The sequence below is a fragment of the Galeopterus variegatus genome, unplaced genomic scaffold (assembly GCF_000696425.1).
Source record: "Galeopterus variegatus unplaced genomic scaffold, G_variegatus-3.0.2 Scaffold18, whole genome shotgun sequence".
In the NCBI taxonomy this organism is placed as follows: domain Eukaryota; kingdom Metazoa; phylum Chordata; class Mammalia; order Dermoptera; family Cynocephalidae; genus Galeopterus; species Galeopterus variegatus.
In genome coordinates, this window is record NW_007726129.1 from 987195 (window position 1) to 1009850 (window position 22656).

The window sequence follows — 22656 nt, forward strand, 5'->3', positions numbered from 1 at the left end:
CCTCGGTGTTGCTCCCGCGCCCCGCTCAGCCAGTGAGCGGGAACCGGTCTGTATGTGGGATCCAAACCCTCGGGCGGGAGCGCCGCCGCGCTTCCCAAGCAGCGCACTATCCAGTGCGCCACCGGGCCGGCCCTAATGGTCTTATATTCTGCAGGCAATGACTGGACTATTCTTTTTGGAATCTGATTAGCCTCAGGGAGAAGACCTACAGATAATGACCTCAAGGGTAACCTAGTAAAACCACCTACAACAAGGCCTGCAGTTAGCAAATGCCACTTGTGATCACAGAGCTGCCAATAAGATTTTGGTACCCCATTTTTAAAAATAAGAGGAAAAAAAGAAAAGAAAAAAATTTCTAGTACCCTGAGCCAAGGAAAAGAAAGAAGGAAAGAAGGAGAGAAGGAAGGAAGGAAAAAATATACAGAAAAAAAGACTGCAATAACGGGCCGGCCCGTGGCTCACTCGGGAGAGTGCGGTGCTGATAACACCAAGGCCCCGGGTTCGGATCCCACATAGGGATGGCCGGTTCGCTCGCTGGCTGAGCGCGGTGCTGACACCACCAAGTCAAGGGTTAAGATCCCCTTACCGGTCATCTTAAAAAAAAAAGACTGCAATAAGGTAGAAACCCCAAACATAAAAACAGAACCTATCCTCAATATTCTCAGAGAGAAAAGAAAATATTACAACTGTGAAACAAGAACTGATTATTTATAAAGAGCCTCTAGAAATTGAAAGTTACTTATTTTATTATACAAATAGTATAATATTAGAATCTGTCCCAGGGTTGAAAATTAGAGTTCCAGAAGAAGAGAATAAAAATGAAGAAGAAATAAATTATCACTAAGTGTCCAGCAGAATGGACAAAAACAGATCCATTCAGATGCATATCATCATGAAATTTCAGAACACAAAGGACAAAGAGAAGAACCTAAAAGATTGGGAGGAGGGGAACAGGTCACACGTGAAGAATTGAGAAGTAGAATGACATAAGACTTTTCAACAATAACACTGGAAGTTAGAAGAAAATGGAGAGCAATACCTTCAAAATTGTGACAGAAAATGATATCTAATCTAGAATTCTACAACCAGCAATAATTAAATGAGGGGAGAATAAAGACATTTTAAAATATATAAGTTCACAAAAATTTACCCCACATTATCATCAGTAAGCTACTGGAAGAAATACTCCACCAAAACGAGTTGTAAAGTAACCAAGCAAGAAGTGAACATATATCCAAGAAACAGATGACCCAACACAACAGAAAGGCAAAGGGACTCCTCAAGATGATTAGACGAGTGAGATCTCAGAATGACAGATGTACAATAGCCTACAAACAACCAGTACAGATTAGAGCAGTTTAGAAGGCTCTAGAGATAAGCCTCTGTGAAAAAAAAATTGAAATACTAACTGATGTGCTTGAAAATGAAGAGATGAGGGCCGGCCCGGTGGCGCACTGGATAGTGCCCCGCTTGGGAAGCACGGCGGCGCTCCCGCCCGAGGGTTCGGATCCCACATATGGACCGGTTCCCGCTCACTGGCTGAGCGAGGCGCGGGAGCAACGCCGAGGGTTGCAATCCCGTTGCCGGTCCCCGGTCCGGTATGGGGGCAGCACTGAGGGTTCCGATCCGTTGCCGGACACGGAAAAAGACAAAAAAAAAAAAAAAAAAGAAAAAGAAAATGAAGAGATGAGATTCAGCACCTGGAGGAGACTTCAGGAATTAATTAGCATAAATAGAGAACAACAACAAAAATCATTAACTCTTAAAACAATAACAAATTGTACAAGGAAAGAAAAATAATAGTATACTACATGGCTTAGCTATGAATAGTACAATCTGTAGTCATAATAATATAAACAATATTAATCTAACCACAATTATGATATAACAACATTGGGGAATGAGAAATGTGCCTAAGTACAGTTGGGAGTTAAAGTGTGCAAAAACCTCACTTTCCATAATGGGAAATCAATAGATAAAAGCTAAACTTGAAAAATCAAGAAACAGCAGTATGAGCATGTTATCTAGAGATGTGAAGGCAAATATGAAAAGAAACTGCTACAACAATTTGAAAGCAGCTGCGTCCAGGAAAAGGAAGGTGAGGTAGAGACAGAGTCAAGGAACTGTTTTTTTTTTCAGAATAAGCCATATTGAACTATTTGATTCTTTAGAAGAGTGCACATATAACTTGGATAATATTTGTAATAACCAAAGAAAGAAACAGTGCTTTGTAAGAAAAATGAGAGTTAATAAGCTATATCAATTGGCTAAACCCAAAACTCTTCAGAAACTTGGAAAGGAAAATGAGAACATTACAAAAAACGAGCTCTATTTACAACTGCCAAGAGTTGGAACCAACCTAAATGTCCATCGACAGACAACTGGATAAGGAAAATGTGGTATATATACACAATGGAATACTACTCTCCATAAAAAAAGAATGAAATTCTGGCACTCGCAGAAACATGGATGAACTTAGAGAAAATTATGTTGAGTGAAATAAGCCAGGCACAGAAAGAGAAATACATGTCCTCATCGACAAGTGGGAGCTAAAACCAACAAACCAAAAGACAGAAACACCTACTTAAGAGATATAGGCCAGGTCAGATGGAAGTTATAGCTGATGCCAGGATGGGAAAAATGGGTAGGGATAGATGATTAATCACACTTATTTATGTTCGTATTTGTTGTGTCATGATATTTTGAAACTTGAGGGCTTTTGCTAACTGTGAATAATACACCTAACTTACTTTAGACTGATTTGAATTTTACGTGTTTATCACGGTATTTTTGTTCTTTGAAGCGTGTGAAAAAGTTTAGGGTAAATACTTAATTTCTCTGTAGTACTTATTTACTTGGGGAAATGAAACTACTTAGCTCGGGATAATGAGCTTAAAGTCCTAGGTTGAATATCCCTGCATGAGTCAGACAGTTTTGCTTTTTTCTATAGACATCAATTCCATCTGTCATCCAGCCAAATAGATCACAAAGGTCCATCACCAGGTGAATCAGGTGCTGAGATAGAGTTGAGGCCGTATATGTCCATTTCCACTGGAAAAATGGAAGACATGCATTTTTTACAGACAGTGGGTCATTAATGGTCATTAAACAGGTATGTATACAACATATCTGAACATACACTAATATATAAAGACAAATTATTTGGGAGGAGAGTATCCTATTTATTTTATTCATTATTAAAAAGCAACCTTACAAAGCAACCTTAACAAAATAGCAGATGTTAAATAGCTGAATCAAATCAAACTCCTGGCTGAAAACTCCTGAATTAGAAGAAAATTTTCTAAATAATGTGTTGATACGTGCACACCCAGTATTCACTTACCTTTTAATTATTATTATTATTGCTATTAATATTATTTTCCTCCTAAAGGTAAATTCTTTTTCTCATTCTGACCCCATTCTTCACCCTCAACTTGGCTTCTAGCCCTCATTTCATTGTTCTCCATCCCATTTGCAAGGTAAACAATACATACACCATTTCTTATTTTCTTTCGGAGACGTTCTCTTTGCCTTCCCATTAAATTCAAACTTTGGATCTCACATTCTAGACTTGCTGAATTTCTTCTTTCTTTTTTCCTCTCCTAGGTCCTAGAGTGAACCTCTAATATATATTCCTATATATGCAGTTGGTATTCAAAAAAAAAAAGGAAAACTATATTGAAAATGAGATTAGATTAACACAGCTAGAGTCTGAAAAAATAATGCAATGAAGAAGCAACAGAACGTTAACTAATTCATATCCCCAAATTCATTAAGCAAAGGAAATTCACTTCACTGAAGAACATACCAAGAAGCACTGTCATAGTTTTAAATGTGGAATTTCAAACAGGTATTCAATTCTACTATATCCCCCCAAAGCAGAAAGGAAATACTTCCTGGGAAGAGTTTTTATTTATTTATTTTTATTTTTGGCGGCTGGTTAGTACAGAGATCCGAAACCATGACCAAGGATCCAAACCTTTGACATTGTGCTCTAACCAACTGAGCTAACTGACTAGCCCAGAGAAAAGTTTTTTAAAAAGCAAAGGATTCTACTGACTTTAGCTTCTATTGCTGCTGAAGAATAATAATAATGAACAGTTGTTCAAAGGAATTCCCACAACAAATAGAAAAAATAAGGGCTGGCAGTGGCTCACTTGAGAGAGCATGGGGCTGAAAACATCAAGGTTAAGGGTTAGGATCTCTGTACAGGCCAGCCACCAAAAAAAAAAAAAAAGTCAGGAGAATCATTCAGCAACCATTTACTTAGCACTACTGTGCTCAATTACAGGGACAAGGTCAATAGCATAGAAATGGTGCTGCAATCACAGCTTAACATCCACATGTAAGGGGAAAAAAGTACATCAATTTACAGTCATTTAAGAGAACACAGAATATAATATGTATTAGTATGATTTTGTTTTTTAAAAAAAGAAAGCCAAAATAATTTAATTTTCTCCTAAGATAGCCATTACAGTAACCTACAAGGAGAAAACAATTAGGAGAAAACCAAATCTACCTAGATGGTAGCAATAAACCTTTGAGTCCATCCCACGTGACATTCTCACCAAAGGGCAGGAAAATGTGGTAGCAATTAGGTAGGTAAACTATTGTTTTGAAAACAGTGACTCATGAATATCAGCATTTAGAACTTGTCCTTTTCAAATAAAAAAAAAAAAGAACTTGTCCTTTTCAATTTATTTATGAATAAATAATAGAAAGATTTCAAATACATATCCATGTTTCCAAATATTACACTATTTGTATTAATTATATATAATGGCTGCTACTATGTAGTATGAAATTCAAAATGACCACGAGAAGCTGGGGAAAGAAACCCTTAAAAATAGAAAACAACCAGGGTAGTCTGGTTGTCATTTCAACACAAATACAGAATACAATTAAGATCTCATTAGAGGGCCGGCCCGGTGGCGCACTCGGTAGAGTGCGGTGCTTGGGAGCGCTGGCGGCGCTCCCGCCAAGGGTTCGGATCCCATACAGAGACCAGTCCGCTCACTGGTTGAGCGCGGTGCGGGCGCGACACCGAGGGTTGCGATCCCGTTGCCGGTCGCGGTACGGACGCAACACCGAGGGTTGCAATCCCGTTACCAGTCACGAAAAAAGACAAAAAGAAAAAAAAAAAAAGATCTCATTAGACAAAAACTGGATTGTCGATTATATTTAGGAGGTAATACAGAATACCACAAGCCCAAGGGGAGATCAGAGGAGAAAAATACAATGAAGAACACTGGCTTTGGAGTCAAATATACCACTTACTAGCTTGCCTGACCTTCATCAAATTAATGAATCTGTCTAAGCTTCAATGACCTTATCTGTAAATTAAGGATAATAACTATATTCAAAGGTTATTGTAAGGATTCCAAATCACCTGTATCAACACCTACCACCATATCTGGAGCACAGATACCAAATAAATGTTAGACTTATTTTATGTAACATTTAATAGAACAGAAACAAATCTGGGTCTCAATAATCTGAGTATTACTATTGACTACAATTTCTAAGGCAACAATGGAGTTCCATTACTTAAAAACTAACAGCATATTATCAGAAAATAATAAAAGTATAACATAAGAATTTAAAATATAGTCCTCTAATACACCACATCAGAAAGTCCCTTACTACAGTGATATAAATACTAATCCTCATACTTCCAATAAGTCTATAAAAATCACAGATTCTAGAAAAGAATCTGTCACGTAATATAATTCCTCCATCTCTTCCAAACCCAGCATCCTCTTTGAGAGCCTGTCTTCTTTCTTCATCCTCTCTTTACAACTCCGCACCTTTCCTCTGGGCCTCAGACTACTAACAAGGATGACAACTCCCACCTGACTCTTCTCCGCTCTCAACTTTGTAACAGGAAACTCTTTCCATCCCCATTTCTCAGACTGAAGGCTGCTTCCCTCCAGAAGGAGGGAAAGAAAGCAGTGAAGGCACTGCTTTCCTAGCAGTCACTGTAGTCTACAGCTGCTCATTCACCAATTCTCAAATTTGAACTCTGGGGCCAAAACAGAGTCAGCATTCTCCCAACTACTGCTACATTCCTCCTCCCAGCTTTTGAACATTTCTTACCATTCTTTGGAAGGCCCACACCATCCAGATAAATCACCTTCCATCCACATTACCATTATCTAATGTCCTCCAGGGCACTGGCATCTGGCACAGGTTTCCTCTTCATTCTAATGTCTACATAGACCCTAGGCAACTCCAACACATGTTCTTCACCCTCACCTCACTTCAGCATCCAACTCCCAGGAACATACCTTGGACCCTGACATTGCCAAAGCTCATCTGATTCCTGTAATCTCAAAACCCTAAAATCCCTCTCTTGACCACTACCCCTAACTATTAATCACTCTTTCTCCCTTACTCCATTATAGCTATTGTGTTACCTCATCTTGATGCATAGTCTCTTAACCTCTCCCTTTTCCCTCAACCTCTTTTTCATCTCCTGGCTTTATGTCCTCCCCTATCCCATCTAAATCTCAAATTTCATCCTTTCAACTGTCTTCTTCCTAGCAGATCATGACCATCTACTCTTTCACCTAGCAAATCTCAGCCCAGGATCAATCCAATCATCTGTCTTCTATGTTATCATACATAAGCAATCAAATATTGCTGAGGCAGGGAACAACAACAATCCAGACTGGTGGAAATATAAATTTCCAAATACTTGCATACTGAGCTGAGCCCTGAATGCGACTCAGCAACATTTCTGCTTTTCCCTACTCAGCTCCCTCTATTTCTCATATCTCAAAACTTCTCTAACCTCTTCAGTCATCCTCTCCACAGGGAAACCCCACTTAGCAAGCAACCTTGACTCCTACTTGGCAAAGACAGCTGAGAGCCACTATCTCCTAACCCCACTCTGAAAAACATACATATCTCTAAAATGTCCACATTTATCCTTCTCATTTCTTCCTTTTTCAGAAAAAAAAAAAAGGCCTGTCTCCCACATAAAGTTAATCTCTCCATCTATGCTCTAAATTCCATCCCCTATTTCCGCCACTTACGTTCTCTTTCATATCTTCAATCTTCCCCTTCTCTCCAGTGGCTATTCCTTCAATCTATCACTTCCTTTAAAAAGGTTCCCTGAGACATGAGTTCTTTAGGTTCCTCTCTCCTCCTTACTCAAAAACACTGGTTCTTAATAGGGGACAGTTTTGTTCACTAGGGGCGTCTGGCAATGTCTAGAGGCATTATTGGCTGTCACAGTCTAGAGGGGTAGTAAAGGCATATAGCAAGTAGGGGCCAGAGATGCTGCTAAACATCCTGTAATGCCCAAGTCAGCCCCCGACAACAAAGAAATATCTAGCCCAAAATGTCAGTATTACCAACGTTGAAAGACCTTGCTCTAAAAACTAAATTTCTAGAAAGAGTACTGTACTGTCACTGGTCTCTGCTTCCTCACATTCCAAAGTTATCTGGCTTCAGATCACATCTATCCACTGAAATAGATGTTAATAATAACCATAATCATCTGAATTACCAAACCCAATGTAAGTTTTTCAGCCCTCATTTGTATTGATTTCCCTAAAGCAGTAGACATTAACCACTCCTCCTCCTTAAAACCCTCTTCTCGAAAAGCAATAATGAAGATCAAAGCAGAAATAAAATGGAAAACAAGAGAAAAGGCAGTGAAACCAAAACAAGGTTTCATCTGAGATCAATAAACTAAAATGTATGTTCACACAAAAACATGTATGCAACTGTTTGCAGCAGATTTTTTCATAACTGCTAAATATTGAAAAGATATTTTCAAAGGATGAAAGGATAAACTAACTCTGGGTATATTCACACAATGGAATACTTTCCAGTGATAAAAAGGAACTGATTATTGATTCACACAATGACATGGATGAATCTTTTTTTTTTTTTCCTTTTTGTCTTTTTTTACTGACTGGTAACGGGATCACAACCCTCGGTGTTGCACCCGCACCGCGCTCAGCCAGTGAGCGGGAACCGGTCTCCACATGGGATCCGAACCCTTGGCGGGAGCGCCTCCGCACTCCCAAGCGGCGCACTCTCCAGTGTGCCACCAGGCCGGCCCAATGAATCTTAAATGCATTTTGCTAAGTAAAAGAAACCAGACACAAAGGGAAGAGAGGAAGTGACTACAATGGAGACCCAGCCCATGGGAGAATTTTTAAGGTGATGGAACTGTTCTGTATGATACTGGGGTGACAGACATATAACTATGCATTTCGCAAAACCCACAGAACTATATACCGCAAAGAGTGAAATTTAATATCTGCAAATTTTTAACAAATCAACCAGGAGTTTGGGGGATCCTAGAATAGAATAAACACAGTGAGAAAAGAATGTAATTGTATTACAAACGTGATATAACTTCAAAAATGAAAGAAAAAAAAAAGCTGACCTGAGTAACTTTGGAAAACAAAGTTTTAACTGGAAACTGTAAAGCTGAAGACAAAAGGGACTATACATAAACACTACTCTAATTGGCAAAACTGTTTCTCATGGTGGTATGGATTAACAATTTTGAAATTACATGCATACTGGAGTTGAACAAATAAGTAAATAGATGGTGGCTGGTTGAAGCCAGGTTTCTCACTGCTGGAGAGGAAAGTTATAGATAAGCAACAAGAGCAAGTTAGAATGAACTATGTGGTACTAGACTAGCGCTGAAAACATCAGTCTGAACTCATTTTTAGCTTAATATTCAGACAGATAGAAATTCACAAATTATGAAAGCCCATTCAATAAGAAATAAGTAACCAGAATAGCTCAATATCTGAAAATCTTCCCACAAAGTAAACTCCAGGTTCAGATGGCTTCACTGGTAAATTCTCCCAAATACTTGAAAAAGAAATAAAATTAATTCTACTCAGTCTCTTCCAGAAAATAGAAGGCTCTCTTCCAGAAAGTAGAACACTTCCCAAGCCATTCTATGAGGCCAGCATTACCCTGATACCTAAACCAAAGACATTACAAGAAAACTACAGACCAACATCCTTCATGAACACATGTCCGCAAATTCTAAACAAAACCTTGGCAATTTGCCTTTTTGTCTCTTTTTTCGTGACTGGCAACGGATCGCAACCCTCAGTGTCGCACCCGTACCGGACCGGGACCGGCCACGGGATCGCAACCCTCGGTGTTGCTCCCGCCCCTCGCTCAGCCAGTGAGTGGCCGGTCTGTATGTGGGATCCGAACCCTCAGCGGGAGCGCCACCGCGCTTCCCAAGCGGCGCACTATAGCAGTGCACCACCGATCTAGTCTGAGGCACTACAAAGGATAAGACATGAGTTTGAAAAGCCTCTATCAGAGAAACATGAATTATGCTAAAGTTAAAGCAAAAAACAAACATCAAATATATGATGAAGCTTGCATAGAAGAATGGTGAAATTACTAGTGCTTTATGACAAGTTTATTGGGACAATGCCCCTCAAAAATCAGCAGTTTACAAACAGATAATTTGTCTTAAGAAGGAACAACACAATATCGAAGATGAAGTCCACAGTAGCAGACCATCCACATCAATGTGTGAGGGAAAAATTAATATTGTTCATGCCCTAATTGAAGAGAGCCAACAATTAACAGCAGAAACGACAGCCAATACCATAGGCATCTCAATCAGTTCAGCTTACAGATTTTTTCACTAAAAAATTGCAGTTGAACAAACTTTCGGTTCAATGGGTGCCAAAACTGTGCCCAGATCAGCAGCAGACAAGAGCAGAGCTTGCAATGAAAATTTTAAACAGGTATGACCAAGATCCTGAAGCATTTCTTCAAAGAACTTTAACAGGAGATGACACATGGCTTTACCAGTATGATCTCTAAGACAAAGCACAATCAAAGCCATGGCTGTCAAGAGGTGGAAGTGGTCAGGTCAAAGCAAAAGCAGACCAGTCAAGAGCAAAGGTCATGGCAACAGTTTTTTGCAATGTTTAATGCATTGTTTGTTAACTTTCTGGAGGACCAAAGAATGATAACATTTGCTTATTAAGAGTGTTTAAGAAAGCTAGCCAAAGCTTTAGCAGAAAAACACATGGGAAAGCTTCACCAGAGAGCTTTTCTCCACCATGACAATGCTCCTGCTCATTCCCCTCATCAAACAAGGGCAATTTTGGGAGAGTTTCAATAGGAAACCATTAGGCATCCACCTTTCAATACTGTTTTGCCCCTTCTGGCTTTTTGTTTCTTTCTTAACCTTAAAAAGTCTTTATAGGGCACCCATTTCCCTTCAGTTAATAGTGTAAAAAAGACTGCACTGACATGGTTAAATTCCTTCAAGTTCCTTAGGGATGGACTAAATGGCTGGTATCATCACTTACAAATGTGTCGTGAACTTGATGGAGCTTATGTTGAGATATAAAACTTTTATTTTTATCTTTTAATTCCATTTTTCCATGAATTTTTTGAAGTACCCTAGTATGTCATACAAAGTAGGGTTTATCCAAGGAATATAGGATTGGTTTAATATTGGAAAAATCAATATAATTCACCATACTGACAAAGTAAGAAAAAGAAAAATCACAGAATTCATGTCAATAGATGCAGAAAAAGCTTTTGACAAAATCCAACATCCATTCCTGATAAAAACTCTTGGCAAGCTAGAAATAGAAAGGAACACCTTCAACCTGATAAAGAAGATGTACAAAAAACCCTACAACTAACATCATACTTAATGGTGAAAAACTAAGTGCATTCCCCCTAAGATCAGGAACAGAACAGTGATGTACACTCTCACCACTTCTATTCAACATTGTTCTAGAGGTTCTAGCCAGTGCAATCAGGAAAGAAAAAGAAATAAAAGGCATTTAGATTGGAAAGGAAAAAGTAAAACTATCTTTATTTGCAAATAATATGATCTGTTTATACAGAAAATCTGACAGAGCATAGGTGAGCTTTAATGAGGTTACAGGATATAAGATCAATATGCAAAAATCAGTTGTATTTTTACATACTAGCAATAAACAATAGGAAACTGAAATTAAAAATAACAGCATCAAAGTCTGGACAGTTAGCTCAGTTGGTTAGAGTGTACTGCTATAACACCAATGTCAATGGTTTGGATCTCTGTATCAGCTAACCACCGAAAGAAAAAAAAGAAGCATCAAAAAGAATAAAATACTTAGGAATAAATTTAACAAGAGGTGGAAGACTTGTACACTGAAAACTAGCTAATGGATGAACCGATAAACAAAATGTGGTATTTCTACACAATTTGAATGAAGTATTTACACATGCCACACATAGATAAACCCTGAAAACATTATGTTAAGTGAAAGAAGCCAGTCACAAAAAAAAATACATACTATATGATTCCATTCATATGGAAGTCCAGAATAGGGAAATCTGTAAAGATGGAAAGTAGATTAGTGGTTGCTTAGGGCTGGGTGAAGAGACAGAGAAACAAGGGAATGATAAAAGACATAAAGTTTCTTCTTGAGGTGATGAAAAGTTTCTCATATAGTAAATACTAGGATATTTAGTAATGGAATATACTAATATACCCAGAAATAAATGTGGGAAAATAGCCTAAGTGATTCATTTTCAAGAATAGCTTAACAAGGGTTGCTTGACTAACTTGTGGTATTATAACCCCTGAAAGTACAGTTTCCCTAGGGTGACTTCTCAAGATGGTGGCTGGTCACCTTGTTCTTTTTACTTCCTGGTTCTTCTTCCCCTTCAGGACTTCTGGCAGGCCTTTTTTGTGGGCTTGTCCTGAGTCCACCCTTTTCCACCAGAGGAAAGGGGACAATGAATGCCTTATAAAGAAGTAATAAAACTTAGATGACACTCGGGAAGATTCTGCACTCCATAGTACTCAGCCAATGAGAAAATGGGGGAGGGACTTGCACACTAGGGAATAAATTGCTCAATGTAACCGTTTTGGGTGAGTCTGTTTCATCAGACACCCAATCTTTCAAGACCACCATTAAAGTCTCACTTCACTGTACCTCATGTCTCTGTGCCCATCCTTTGGCATTGGATGGGTGAGGGCATTTCTCATGATAAATATGTCCAGAAATAAACCCAAACATTATGGCCAACTGATTTTTGACAAGGGTGTAAGGCCATTCAATGTACAAAGAACAGTCTCTTCAATAATTGGTGCATTCCCCCAGGGCCTGCCCAGGGACCTGAGGCATGGAGCTAGGTACCAGAACCCCCCCCCCCAACCAGGCACACCTCCAGCGCCTAGGGGTCCAACCGGGGACCTGAGGCATGGATATGGGGAACAGACCCACCCCCCACAACCAGGCACACCGCCAGCACCAAGGAGCATGCCAAAAACATCACCTCTGTGTGGGTGGCCCACCACAGCCACCACAGTAACCACAGCCACCGCAAAAGTGGCCAGACATCACAACCACCATGTAGATGGTCCACAAGCCATTGGAGTGCATTGACACAAGGAGAGTCACCAGCAGAGACCAAAGAAAAGAAGAGGATGTCTCTCTCCACAAAGCCCATTCCAGAGTGACAGAAGAAGCATCTGCTCTATGATATTATTGTGCGACCTGAACACACCTCTCAGCACTGGACAGATCATCTAGGCAACAAATCAACAAAGTAACCATTAATCTTTCAGAGGGAGAGAAGAAATCTAGGGTTATCAGTGGTGGGGGGAGGGAGAGGGGGATAGGGAAAGACTGGACAAGGGGCATAAAGAATAAATACAATTTATAACAATATATATACTAGTAATATTGATTTGATAGACATATGTCAACTTTGAACCCCCAAAATATGTATAATCAATTATGATTCCATTAAAAAAAAACAAAAAAACAAAATGGTGCTGCGACAACTGCACAACCACACAAAAGAATGAAGTTGAACCCTTACCTCATACATATACAAAAATTAACTCAAAATGAATTGAACACCCAAACTTAATAGCTGAAAGCATAAAACTCTTAGACGAAAACATAGGAATACAACTTCATGACCTCAGGCTTGGCAATGAATTCTTAAATATTACACCAAAAGCACACCAACTGAAGAAAAAAATAGACAAATTGGACTTGGCCAAAATTAAAAGCTTTTGTGCATTAAAGAACACTATCAAGAACATGAAAAGACAACTTAGAATAAAATACATCTGTAAATCGTGTAAAAGTGTAAATCGTGTAAAAGTGTAGTATTCAGAATATATAAAGAACTCTTACCAACTCAACAATAAAAAATAAAAAGTCCAATTAAAAAATGATCTAAGGACTTGAACACACATTTCTCCAAAGAAGATATAAGATGTAAGCACATGAAAAGATGCTCAACATCATTAGTCATTAGGGAAATGCAAATCAAAACCACAGTAAGATACTAAAAAGGAAAAACAACAAGCAATGTCAAGGATGTGGAGAACATAAAACTCTCATATATCACTGGTAGGAATGTAAAATGGTGTAGGTGGCATGGAAAAGTTTGGAGGTTTCTCAAAAATTTAAACATAGAATTAATATATGATCCAACAATTCCACTCTTAAGTACATATCCAAGAAAAATGAAAACATGTCCACACACAAACTTGTACATAGCACACACATAGCAGGCAGCAGTGAATGCGCTCGGTGGCAGAGGTTGGCCCTGCACAGCTTCCGAGTGCCCCTTGTTCACTGGGTTGGGGCCTCGCGCGTCAAGAGGGCCTGCGAGGTCCTGAGCATCAGTGGTCAGTGGGTTGCGCATGGTTTGGGGGATGGGAGGGAGGATACAGGAAAGGCCACATGCCACCCCTGTGGTGCCTCCTCCCCGAAGTGTTTGCCTCACTACTCAGAGCCCCCCAATCTTGTGTGGCAGCAAGGTCGCCACTCTTGGTAGAGGGAGTTGGGTATGCTAAAGCTCGGGGGTGTGAAGCCAGGGACTGCCCTGCAGCCTGTTCACCTGGTGGAAAGGTGGTGCTCCCAGGAGCCTTGGCTAGGGACTAGGTAGTTCCAGTGTACAGATGTGGAACAGAATTAGGTCCACCCACACCCGGAACATGATTTTAATTTTTTAAATTAACCCGTGCTTCCAAGATTTGCACCTGGCTTGTCTAACTCCAGAGCTCATACTGCTTGACGTACACCACACTTAGGTTCAGATGAGTGAAGTCACAGTTGGGAGTAAAAGGCCAGCTGATGAGGTTGTATTTGAAAAGAACTTTGGAAGATGAGTAGAAATTCCACAGGCAAAGAAAGAGCCGGGTAATCTACAAAAAAAAAAAAGTCTTCAACTTTTCTTGAACCCATCAGACGGCCGAGGGCACAGGGCAACCAATTAGCTAGAAATCTAAGGAAAGACAGGCTCCTCTGAGACCCAACAGTGAGCATGGCAGGGGGTTCCATATTAGCAGCTAGGAATCCAGCTAAAAGTTATAGTAAAATGCTATATACCAAATATACCAACTGTGGACTACTATGAAGACACAGAGCCCCTGGGAGCCACAGACACGGGAGTCTGCACCCACCCTGAGCATTCACTGGGTACTCATGGGGAAGACTGAGGGCAGAGCAGAAGACGAGTAAGCTTTCCTGTGGTGCAGACCTGCAGGAGGAGATAGCTGCTGCTCCAGCTGGATCCTGTGTGGGTCCTCCTCCCTACTCGAACCAAAAACATAAACCACTGGGGGAATGGGCAGCAAATCCTGATACCTTCTAAGTACAGGTGAAAACCTGTGGCAGCTGGAGATAGAGAAAAGGGAATCCCCTGGGGGTGGGGGCAGGAAACTGTCCTATGACTATCATTAGAGGATTTCTATAGCTGTGGAAGGGTCAGGATTCCCAAGAACCCGAGACCCATGTGAATATAGGAGGTGCTCAGTTTCCCTGGGTTCAGGTTTCAGGACATGCCTCTGGGTTTCCAGCCACTAGGGACCCGGATGTCTCAGGCCCCTTCCTCTGGGCTCTCCACTGGAGGAAAGTTACTGTTGCTAGTTAGACCTATTTTCAGCACCAATGGAAAAATGAGACAAGAGGCTGGCTTATGCAAATCCAGTGGCTGGGCATGTTCAGTACAGAGCCCAGACTATTCTTGAATATTCCTGGTGCATGTGATAGGGTCTAACCAATGAACATGCTCCAGGAAGAGATGACTAAGCATGTGCATGACTAAATATTACATAACTGAGAGCCACCCCCTTAATAGAATATTCATTAGAGAAATTATAAAAGCTGAATCTCAGGCGCAGGGAGAGTTGTTGCTTACTTTCCTGGAGGCAACCCGGGCTTCTCTAGCTGAGGTGTATACTTTATATCAAACTTACTTTCAGCAAGAGCTATTCATTCTCTTGAGTCAGCCTGTACTTTGTACTGAACTTTAAGTATGTTTTTCTTGCTTTTGCATTAGATTTGATGTCTGTACTAAACTTACTTTTGTGTTAAACTTGGTGTGGGCCCTGCTCAATCTCTGAAGCTATGCCGCACTCTCTGTGGAACCCATATTTCTTATCTGTCATGTTAAACTTGTTCCCACTTTCTACTGTGACTCTGCCCTTGAATTCTTTCCTGTGGCGGAGTCAAGAACCTGGTAAGAGGACAGGGTGGGTTGAGGCCGACTATCGGCATCCCCGTCCCCTGGACCCTACCTCTGACATCACAGGGACACAGGACTTTTCCAATACTGAAGCTGGACCAGGACAGTAGGGAGCCCAACACCACCATGCAAGCAGGCATTGAGTAACAAGCAGCTACAACCTCAACTGACAGTGAGGAAAAACCCTCTGGGCAAATGAATCCTCATCCTAAGCACAGGCAATGCTAAAGAAAGCTGAAGCCAGCAATGCCCTAAGGATAACTGTAACAACTACAAAACCGGAACCTATATCAACCACTACCACCTCAACTACTGATGAAAACTAATTCAATACCCCACACTAAAGGCCCACCAGAAATAGAGACATGCCCATTTTCAGTCATAAGTAGTCCTTATCTCCATATCTTACAAACAAATGTCCAGCCTTCAACCAAAATTGAGACATAAAAAGAAACAACCAACCAACCCAAAAGCCCCACTATCAAGGATCAAAACAACAGAATCAGAATCAGATATGCCCCAGAAGTTAGGACTATCAGACAGGGCAGGGGTTTTTTTCTTTCTTTTTTTCTTTTTATTTTTTTGGTGGCTGGCCAGTAGGAGTTGACAGAGAATTTAAAATAAGTATGATTAATATGTTAAAGACTCTAGTGAAAAAATGCACAACATGCATAAACAGAGGGGGATTTCAGCAGAGAAGGAAACTGACAGTCAGTGGAAATGCAAGCAGTAAAAAACAGCAGAGATGAACCTTCAAAGGGCACATAAGGTGATCTGACATAGCCAAGGGAAAAAAACAAATGAACTTAAAAATGGGTCAACAGAAATTACCTAAACTGAAACAAAAAGAGAGTGATTAGAAAAAAGGGGCTTTGTAAAAAAACAAAACATTTGTACATGAATGTTTACAGTAATACAATAGCATAAAAAATACTAAATACTTAGGGATAAATACAACAAAAGATGTATAAGACCTGTACAGTGAAAACTACAAAATATTGCTGAGAGAAATTAAAAGATAATATTAATAAATAATAAAATAAATGGAGAGAGATATCTTATTCATAAGATAGAAGACACAATATTGTTAAGATACCTGTTCTCCCAAAACTGGCCCATAGATTCAAAACAATCCTGGTCAAAAATTCAACAGGATTTTTGGGTAGAAATTAGCAAGTTGATTCTAAAATTTATATAGGAAGTCAAAAAATTTAGCATAGCCAAAACAATTTGAAAAAGAACAGTTGGAAGAGTTACATTATCTGATTTCAATAGTTACTATAAAGGTACAGTAATCACGATAGAGTGGTATCAGTAAAGGATAGACACATAGCTCAATGAAACACAGAGTCCAAAAATAGACCCACACATATATGGTTAACTGATTTTTGATAAAGGTTCAAAAGCAATGCAGTGGAGAAAGGATAGCCTTTCAACAAAAGGGGCTGGAAGAATTGCATATCTACACTGGTCCCACCCTGTCCATGGTTTCGGTTTCTGTGGTTTCAGTTACCCACAGTCAACCACAGTTCAAAAATAGGTGAGTATAGTACTGTAAGATATTCTGACAGCAAGTGATGAAGACAGAGAGAGACCATATTCACAAAACTTTTATTACAATATATTGTTACAATTGTTCTATTTTATTATTAGTTATTATTAATCTCTTACTGTACCTAATTTGTACATTAAACTTTGTCATACATATGTGTATATATAGGAAAAAACATAATACATATAGGGTTTGGTACTAGCCATGGTTTCAGACATCCACTGGGTGTCTTGAAACGTATCCCTTGCTGATAAAGGGGGACTACTGTGTATATAAAAACAATGAAATTGGGTCCATAACTCACACCATACAAAAAATTTAACACAAAATAGATCATAGACCTAAATGTAAAACCTGAAGCTATGGGCCGGCCCCGTGGCACACTTGGGAGTGCGGCGCTTGGGTGCGCAGCTGTGCTCCTGCCACGGGTTCGGATCCTATATAGGGATGGCTGGTGCGCTCACTGGCTGAGCGCGGTGTGGGCGACACCAAGCCAAGAGTTGCGATCCCCTTACCAGTCACAAAAAAGACAAAAAAAACACCTGAAACTATAAAACCTCCAAATGAAAACCTAAGAGAAAATCTTTGTGAACCTGGGTTAAGCACAGATTTCTTAGATATAACACCAAAAGCACAACCCATAAAAGGATAAGTCAAACAGACTTATTTTCAATTATAATAGTAATAATAATTATAAAGAATTCTCAAAACTCAACAATAAGAAAACAACCCAGTTTTAAAAGGGGCAAAGACTTGAACAGACACTGGACTACAAATGATACGCAGATGGCAAAAACCACAAAAAAGATGCTCAACATCCAACAATTCCACTCTAAGGTATACGTCCGAGAAAAAAGAAAACATATGTCCACACACAAATTTGAAATTTAAAAGGTGCTATTAGTCAGTAGAGAAACATAAATCCAAATCTCAATAAGATATCACTACACACCCATCAGAATGACTAAAAAAGATAACAGTTATAATACCAAATGCTACCCAAGATGCAGATAAACTGGGTAACTCAAACACTGCTGATGAGAATGTAAAAGTTTGGCAGTTTCTTATGAAACAACTCATAGGTTGGAGGTCAACTGTACTTTTGGGCATTTATACCAGAAAAATGAAAATACACTCACACAAAAACCTGTACACAAATGTTACAGCAACTTTTTTCATAATAGCCAGTAAGTGGAAATAACCCAAATGTCTTTCAATGGGTAAAAGTTAAACAAACTGTACTACATCCATATCATGGAATACTACTCAGCAGTAAAATGGAACAAACAATTAATACATATACTCAACAACTTGGAAGGATTGCCAGGGAATGAGTGAAAAAAGCCAACCTTAAAAGGCTGCATACTTGTATGACTCAATTTATACAACATTTTCTTGAAATAAAGCTATAGGGATGAAGAACAGATTAGTGGTTGCCAGGAATTTGAGATTGAGGCAGGAAGGAGAGAGAAAAGTAGGTGTGGCTATAAAGAGGTTAGTGAGATGGAACCTTGTGGTAACGGAACAGTTCTCTATCTTGATTGTGGTGGTGGTTACACGAATCTACACCTGATAAAACTGCACAGAACTACACACACACACACACACACGCACGCACGCACACACACACACAAGTACATGTAAAACTGGTGACATGTGAGTAAGTTCAGTGGATTTTGCCAAAGTCATTTTCCTGGTCTTGACTGTACTATAGTTACGCAAGATGTTATCACTGGGGGAAACTGACTAAAAGGTACCCATATCTTCCGTATACATTTTTTTCGACTTCCTGTGGATCTATAATTATTTTGAAATAAAAACCCTGTGTAAATGGGCAAAAGACTTGAATAGACACTTTACCAAAAAAAAGATTTACAGAGGGCAAATAAGAACATAAAAAGATGCTCAAGAGCACTAGTTTAATGATATAAACTAAAACCAGGAGGAGATCCCACTACACACCTGTTAGAATGGTTAAAATTAAAAAGACTGACCAAACTAAATATTGGTGAGGATATGGAAATACATGTACATTTCCACTGCTAGTGGGAATGTAAAATGCTATAACCACTTTGGAAAAGAGCTTGGCAATTTCTTAAAAAGTTAAATGTATATTTACTACTAAACGATCCAACCATTCCATTCCTAGGTATTTACCCATGGGAAAAGGAAATATGTGTCCACAAAAAGACTTATACATGAATGTTCACAGCAACTTTATTTGTAATAGCCAAATCCTGGAAACAATCCAAAAGTCCATCAATAGGTGAATGGATAAAACAATTTGTGGTATATACACATAATGGAAACTACTCCCCAATAAAAACGAATGACCTACTGATACACTCAATAACATGGACGAATCTCAAAATAAATGAAAGAAGCCAGACCAAAAAAAAGTACATACTTTACAATTCCACTTATATAAATTTTCTAGTGACCTCTCTGACCTCAGTGGTTATCTGGGAATGCGGGAAAGATGAGTGGGATGGAGTCATTACAAAGAGACACAAGGAAACTTTTGTGGGTGCCAGATATGTTCTCTATCTTGAATGTGGTAAAAGTTTCACGGGTCTATACATGTGTCAAAATTTATCAAATTGCAGGGCCGGCCCGTGGCTCACTCGGGAGTGTGGTGCTGATAACACCAAGGCCAGGGGTTCAGATCCCATATAGGGATGGCCAGTTAGCTCACTGGGTGAGCATGGTACTGACAACACCAAGTCAAGGGTTAAGATCCCCTTACCAGTCATCTTAAAAAAAAAAAAAAAATTATCAAATTGTACACTTTAAATATATGCAATTTATTATCTGTCAATTATACCTTAATTAAGTTGTTTTAAAAATAGATAAAACTCTTGCTATGGTTTAGATGTTTGTACCCTCCAAAACTCATGTGAAATTTAATCCCCAAAGTGGCAGTGTTGGGAGGTGGGGCCTAGTGGGAGGTGTCTGAGTCCTAGGGGCAGATCCCTCATGAATAGATTAATGCCCTGAGGAGTAGAGGGGTGAGTTCTCCCTCTAAGGAATGAACGAGTTCCCATTAGAGTGAGTTGTTAAAAAGGAGTCTAACTTTCTCAGTTTCTCACTCTTGCTTCCTCTCTTACCCTGACAAACTTTTTGCACACGCCAGTTCCCTTCCCATTTTCCACCATGAGTGAAAGCTGCATGAGGCCCTTGCTAGATGAGGCTGCCCAATCTCAGACTTCCAGCCACCAGAACTGTGAGCCAAATTCTATTCTCTGTTCTTTATAAATTACCCAGCTTCAGGTATTCTGTCATAGTAACACAAAATGAACTAAGACAAGCCTCTTCTACCTTGACTTTCACTAAACCATCTTCTTTTGGTAGTATAAATTAATTCTTATAACTCGACTCTCCGACAACACATTCTCAGGCTTCTCTTTTTGCCATCCTTCAAATACTGTACCGTTTGCAGGGTTCTGCTGGTTTTTTTTTTTTCTTTTTTGTCCTTTTTGAAACCGGCCGCACCGCGCTCAGCCAGTGAGCGCTGTGAGCGTACTGGTCATCTGCAGGGTTCTGTTTTGAGCCTTCTTTACTCATTCTAATCTACACTCTCCTGCAGTGACTTCATCCATGCTCATAGCTTCAACTATCATCTGTAGCTATAGATCAATTACTTCTTTTTTTTTTTCCTTTTTTTATATTTTTTACTGACCGTTAACGGGATCGCAACCCTCTGTGTCGCGCCCGCACCACACTCAACCAGTGAGCGGGAACCGGTCTCCACATGGGATCCGAACCCTCCGCGGGAGCGCCGCCACGCTCCCAGGCAGCGCACTCTCCAGTGCACCACCAGGCCAGCCCCTAGATCAATTACTTCTAAATCTTCTGTGCAATTTCTCTTTTGAGACCTAAATTTCTATTTCCAATTGCCCAACAAATCTAGAAATTCCTCAAACTGGACTTCCACAAAACTGAACTCTTTACTTCTTCACTATATGCTCTCATAGCATTTTATATTTTGGCTTTTGTAACACTTGTTTCACTAATAATTACTAGACTATAAGCTTCATGAGGCTAAGGACCATGTCTGTCTTGTTCACCACTATTTCCACAGAATTTTCACAGTGCCTGGCACATTTTATTAAACTGAATCATCCTTCTTCCTCTTCATCTCCAAATTTGATTCTCCTCCTACCACAACTGACCCAAACTAGAAAAAGAGAAACCATCCTAGACTCCTTCCTCAATTGATACCAGGTCCTATTGATTTCTTTCCTCTAAATCTATCTCAGCTCTATTCCCACCTTGCTACCTCCACAGCTCTGCCCTTATCATTTCTCAGATACCTTTGCCACCGTCTCCATTCCTGCCTTCCTCAATCCATTACCCACAGAGTAGCAGAGTGATCTGAGCCACAAATCTGATGTTTCTACCTACCTTGGAATCCTTCAATGACTGTCTGCTGTCTTCAAACTGAAACCCAAACTCCTCAATATCGTATAATAGGCTCTACATCTCCAGCCATATCCGGATACTACAAAACCCTGATTTCCACCTTTCCATATTAAAGGACCATGCTATTTAACTTGTGTCTTTGGGTGTAATAATCAATCTGCCTGAAATGTATGTCCTACCTTGTCCACCTGGTAAATTCTTCCTATTGGATTCAGCTCACTTGTAACCTCTTCTTTGACCTCTCAGAGTTAAGCTCTTAGTTATCATACTCTCAGAGGGCTTTCTCTGTACCTTTATAGTATTAATATTGCTGTACTTATTTACATGTCTACTCCAATAGACTAAATCATATTCAATCTGTTTTCTCAGCATTTGGCACATAATAATATTGACACTTAAAATTTTATTAAAAGATTGAATGGTTTAGTATATTCACCCACCTAATGGAATGAGACTTTCTTGAGGTTCCTTTTAGCTCAGTTACTCTAAGATTTTATACCATGTTCCTGTCTGGTTAGTTACTACTTTCTCTTCCCAGCGTATACCCATTTTATCCTTTAACAAAAGCTGGTTACTTTCAGCCAGACTTAAAGACAAAAGGTAAAATAAAACACTTTTTTTGGCACCAGCCAGTACAGGAATTGAACCCTGGACCTTGGTGTTATGAGCACCATGCTCTAACCAACTGAGCTAACCAGCTAGCCCTAAAATAAAACACTTTAAAAAGCATTTTAGAAACACTTTACTATCTCTATTTTGATAAATAAGAATTGGTTAACTAGATGACTCCTGTCCTTATGCTTCTATATGTCTTCATAACCATATGACTCCACTTGAACCACACAAGGAATATGAATTTGGTGCCCCACATCTCCCACCCACCAGACACCAAGCCCCCTGTTCACAAATATATACTAATCCAGGATCAATAGCCATACTTCTCTTTCTCTGCACCTCTATTGGCTCCCATGCCCACCCTAGGAACTTTAACAAAGCAAGAGAAAAAATAAGTGCCAGAAAAAGTAATTGCATAGTAAAAGTCACATTTACATTTTAAAGCTCCTCAATCACTAGCATACTGTGGATAGTAAGTGCAGAGTATTATTTTGTTTGGCCGCTCCCAGCATCCATTTGCCCTTTCTTCCACCCTAGCAGATTTCCTTCCATATATCCAC

At 39.6% G+C, this 22656-nt stretch overlaps 1 protein-coding gene and 1 non-coding gene across 2 annotated transcripts in view; both read right to left on the reverse strand.

The window, feature by feature from the left end:
- NFATC3 (nuclear factor of activated T-cells, cytoplasmic, calcineurin-dependent 3) overlaps positions 1-22656 on the reverse strand; it is a 147179-nt gene that overhangs the window by 113942 nt on the left and 10581 nt on the right. The window lies entirely within an intron of this gene.
- Positions 22108-22181, reverse strand: TRNAM-CAU. The gene has a single exon. It is a non-coding gene; the product is annotated as a tRNA-Met (tRNA).